The following is a 5522-nucleotide window of genomic DNA, read 5'->3' on the forward strand; positions in this document are numbered from 1 at the left end:
CTTCCTTGATGCTTTTGTTGTTGGGTTCACACAAGAATAGCCACCACTTCTTTCATTAGCCCATTGACTGTGATTTTGTTCTATGCTTTCAATTATTTATTTAGCTTCATCCAAACTCTTGCTCATAAGTGCCCCTCCAGCAGCTGAATCAAGAGACACCTTTGTATGATAATTGATGTCATTATAAAATGTATGTAGCACTAACCACCTTTCCAGACCATGGTGTGGGCATTGTCTGAGCATACTATTGTAACTATCCCAAGCTTCAAATAAAGATTCTGAGTTGGCTTGTTTGAAACTTGCAATAAGATTTCTCATATGAGCCGTTTTACTTAGAGGATAGAATTTGTCAAGAAATTGTTGCTCACATTGCTCCCATGTGGTGATGCTATTTGGAGCCAAAGAGTTTAACCATTCCTTAGCTCTATCTCTCGAAGAAAACCCAAATAGTAATAAGTGCACTTCCTCAGAAGGAACATCGTTCATCTTCATTGTGCCACATATCTCGTAGAAGACCTCCAAGTGTTGATTTAGGTCTTCATGCGGTCCTCCACCAAACTGATTTTGCTGCACCATAGATATAATTGTAGGTTTGATCTCAAAATTGTTTGCTTCAACTGAAGGCCTTGAAATACTAGATCGAAAACCCCTAGCGTAAGGTGTTGCATAATCCTTTAGTGGTCTATTAGCCATGATAGAATGTTCTTGTTCTTCTTGTTGTCTTTTCAGAATTTTTCTTCTATGAAATGTTTTGTCTATCTCGGGATCTAGAGGAAGAAGTTCTGCTACAAAGTTAGATCTTCACATACACAAGAACAAGATTGCAAGATATGTATAAAAGAAGAAAAAAGAAGTTGAATCAAAGACAAGAAAAATAGAGAAAGAATTAGATTAGAATGTTAGAAAATCAAAAGTGCAGAATTAGATTTGCTACAAGTAAGAAGTAGATTATGCAAATGAGAATTCCCCGGCAAATGAAAAGAAAAGAAAAGTTATGTTTAGTCTAACTCAATTGATAATCCCTAATGTTATAGCGCAGTCCCCGGCAACGACGCCAAAAACTTGTTGACTCTCCGCAAGTGTACGAAAATGTTGTAAGTAATAATAAAAGATATCGTATCCACAGGGACTGGAATAAGCCCTAAAGATGTCTCAATGCGAATTAACCAAACAACTATTCAATTGGTTTTCAAAAGCTAAGTATGACTATGAAATGTAAACAAGAAATGAAAGAATAAGAAACAAGAATAAGGGCGACGATAAAGGGAATGTTCTAGGAGTTTTGGTTTCTTTGTAAGGATTGTTCCATGTAAATGATCTACTAAATCTTATTCCTCAATTTTCCATCATTTGTAGAAGGTTGTCGGTTCTCTCTTGCAATAGACAACCATTCTAGGATTGAAATCTATACCTAAATGTGATTAATCAGGAATGAACCTATGTTGTCCTTACATGGGCTTGCCTCTCAAGTGCGTCCCTCGGATAATCAACATATGAATTCATCACTCATCAACCGTATCAAGATATAAAGATTAATGCACACAATCTATCCTACCTCCTTGAATTATCCTATTTTACCCTCAAGATCATTCCTCAAACGTCCTTACACAGGCATGTTCCTGCCATGAACGCCCCTCGGAAAATCGAATGAGATACAATCTCTACAAGATCCACAAGATATCCAAACATCCAATCAAGCATGGTAATTAAGCCCAAATCACAACAATCCATACAAGATAGAATGAATATAAATAGGGTAAAATCATAGAATGAGGAAATTGGCACATCCACAAGAGTTTTACATCAAATCATCCTTACAATTACTCCCTCCATCCTAGAACAAGAAATCTACTCGATAAAACAAGGAGAGAAACCCGAAGAAAAGAAGATTACAAGCATTCTTAATCCCCTCAAATGCAAGAAAATAGAGAAAGAAAACTTATCTATAAAGAAGAACATCTTCGGATCAAATCCTTGCTTTCCTGGAGTCGATTCGGTGAAGACCCGCCCTTAGATCGTCGGAAATCCCTCCAAGAATGGTAAGGAACTCCCCAAATCTTGTTTCCCACCAAAAGGGAGAAGATCCTTTTCTCAAAACATGAAGGAGGCTTTATATAAAAGTCAGGCTTGGGCGTCACACGGCCTCGAGGCACGGCCGTGTGAGGTTCACACGGCCAAAGCCATTCTCTTCTCTGCCAATCTTACATGGCCATGTGTGGTACACGGCCGTGACATGCATCTTCCATGACCCCCCTTGCATGGTCGTGTAGATCTACACGGCCTAGACTGTTGCTGCCTCTGGAAACCTGGCACGACCGTGTGGTGTACACGGCCAGAGCCCTCTTGCTCACTGGAAACCTTGCACGACCCGTGTGGTGTACACAGCCTGGCTCCATTTGGCTACAAATCTTGGCATGACCGTGGCAATTTCCTCCTCTACTGCAGCAACACGGCCAAGGATCTCCACATGTCCTGGGCAACCCCCCATGGCAGGGTCATGTGAGGTTAAGGATTGACGCCTTCCTCTCTAGCTTCGCTTGCAGATTTGGCCTCGAACATGAATTCTTCATCAAATTCGACTCCTGTGTACAGAAAATGCACAAAAGTAGATATCCGAACAAAAAGAGTAAATATGCTAAAAGGAAAGTTGGAAGTACGAAAATACGTAAACAAAGCATGTGCAAAGTATGTGAATGTGCGTCCAAACATGCATAAAAGATGTATATAATCTACACACATCACTACCCTCTCTTCTTTATATCCCATACTTGCTTCTTTTTCTTCTCAATTACAAGAGGGTCCTCCTCCTCCCAATGTTAGCTCCAATTCTGTATTTATGATGAATCTTTCTGAGCCAATCTTCCTACTGTTATGTCTCCACAAGTGTACAGATATGTCGTCAGTAATATAAAAAGATATCATATCCACAGGGGCTGATTATAATCACTAAAGATGTATCAAAATGAATTAGCTAAACAACCAAACAAGAATTACATGAACTAAAACAAAACTAGAAATTGAAAGGTAATGCAGGAAACTAGGTCTTATGGAAGTTCTAGGAGATTTGGTTTCTTTGTGATACTTATCACTGTAATATGGTCTACCAACCCTATCCTCAATTGCCATGTGTTTGAAAGAAGTTGTCGGTTATCTTCTACAGAAAACACCGACTAGGGACATTAATCTACACCTTAAGAAACTAAATAGAAATGATCCCTATGAAGTCCGTTAGCAAGACATCCCTGTCACGACGCCCCTCGGTCATACAACATAGAAACTCATCACTAATCAATTCACATTAAGATATTGGGTACAACGCATTCATCTATCTCTCTTCTTTGTAGATTCTTGTATCACCCTTCAAGGTGATCCCCTAAATATCCGTTGACGGGGCAGCCCTATCATGACGCCCCTCGGTCATACAATCTAGAGAATTCCTTAAGATCCACAAGAATTACAAGCATCTAATCAAGAATGGTAATTAGATCCAAACACAACAATCCACACGAGATTGAATTGATACAAAACATAATAACATCATTGAAACAAGAAGTTGGCAAATTCATGAATTCATACATCAATTCACATCACAAATACTCCCTCCATCCTCAACCAAGGAGATCTACTCCATGAAACAAGAGAAAAGACTGAAGACAAGATGATCGTAAATATTTTAATCTCAATCAAGAAGATAAACAAGAAATGCTTATTTAAAGATGATGAGTGATCTTCGGAACCAATTCGTGCCATCAAAGTTGAATCTTGGATGGAAAACTCCTTGAAATCGCCAGATAAACGCCCAAAAGGTGAAGGAAAGCCTCAAGATTTGATCTCCCCAAAGGGAGAGCCTTCCCTCTTTCAAAGGAGGAGAAACCCTTATATAGAGCAGGGGGTTTGGGCGCCACACGACCTGTGGCACGACCGTGTGAATCTCAAACGACCTTGCCTACTTCCCTCTCGGCCAGAGTCACACAGCCATGTGGCTCTCACACAACCGTGCCATGCTTTGTCACTGGATGCCTTACATGGTCGTGCAGATCCACACGGCCTAGCAATCTCCTGCCTCTGGAAATGTCACACGGTCGTGTGGAACACACGGCCAGGCAATGCTTGGTCTTTGGAAGGCTTACACGACCATGTAGATCCACACGACCATGTTCTAAATTAGCTTCAAAAGTGGCATGGTCGTTTGGCTCTCACACGTCCGTGCCATTCTCCTTCTCTGCTGAAGCTACACAGCCAGCCAGCTTCACACGACCAAGGTCATGTTCCTTTGGCATGGCCGTGTGGCACTCACAGTTAGTGTCTTCTTCCTTCATTTGATTGTTGAATTGGCCACAAACATCAATTCTCCTCCAAATTCGACCCCTGTAGACAGAAAATACACAAGAGCAGATCTCCGAACAAACAAGAGTAAATATTCTAAAAGTAATCAAGGGGTATGAAAATGTATAAATAAAGCATGCGTGAAATATAGTAATGTGCATCAAAACATGCTAAACAAGTGTATATAATCATCGCACATCACACCCCCAGACTTAAACTTTTGCTTGTCCTAAGCAAAATGTCGCATTCTAGATTCATATGTTCTATAATGCATCATAATCCCTAATGCACTTTCCTATCTCTATCTAAAAGTTTCATTGATAAGCATGATCATGGAAGTAACTCAAGTATGGCTTAAGCATAAGTCTCTTTGTGTATAGTGCAAATAAGTGACCCAAACCCTTCAAGTTTCAATCTTTGTCCTAGTCAAGTCGTCATCCAATTGAGTTCCTAATGTTTCCAGTGATAGGCACTTACCTGCCACACACTTGGTTCATATTTCTCAACCAACCCAAGGTCTCAAAGGCATGCTCGATATTAAGAGAATCATAGCAGTCATTACCCAAGTAACCTAACTCAGTCTCAAAGGGATAACTTGCTAGTTTCCACTCATGACAACTATTTTTTATATCCCTTATTCAACATTTTTTTCTTTCTTTTTGCTTGCTTTGCTTGCTTTGTTTTTTTTTCTTTTTTTTTCTAAGTGATTGCAAGGTGCTACACTTAAACACAAATGTACACAAGCACAAACTTTGGGATATTTTGATTTTTCCAAATGAGCTTACATGATTTGAGCCTCATCCAATAACCAAAATGAAGTTTGAGAAATCACCATGGAAATCAAGTACTAAACAAATAGGATGAATCATGACTATTTCAATGATATCAACTATTCAAGCTCAAGTAAAGTGAAAGTAAGATCCTTAAAGTTAAGACAAATCTCAAACTTATCTCCATACGATACTTAGCTCATATCATGCTACTTAAGATAGAGAAAAGAGGTACACTAAACATACTAGCATTATTTACAACATCATGAATCAAGATAAAAATGTGCTAACCATTTTACTTAAAGATAAGAAAGCATAAAAGTGAAGATTGATGTTCTCAATATGTATGCCACAATGTTTCAAAATATAATCAAATGAATGTCAAAAACAAACTCAAGAAACCAAACAAACAAAAAAAACTGCATA

At 39.0% G+C, this 5522-nt stretch overlaps 1 non-coding gene across 1 annotated transcript; it reads left to right on the forward strand.

Moving 5' to 3' along the window:
- The first annotated feature begins 214 nt into the window (after window positions 1-214).
- On the forward strand, window positions 215-320 carry LOC122013170. The gene has a single exon (XR_006120502.1). It is a non-coding gene; the product is annotated as a small nucleolar RNA R71 (small nucleolar RNA).
- Window positions 321-5522: the final 5202 nt, after the last annotated feature.

The sequence above is a fragment of the Zingiber officinale genome, chromosome 8A, assembly GCF_018446385.1.
Source record: "Zingiber officinale cultivar Zhangliang chromosome 8A, Zo_v1.1, whole genome shotgun sequence".
Classification (NCBI taxonomy): domain Eukaryota; kingdom Viridiplantae; phylum Streptophyta; class Magnoliopsida; order Zingiberales; family Zingiberaceae; genus Zingiber; species Zingiber officinale.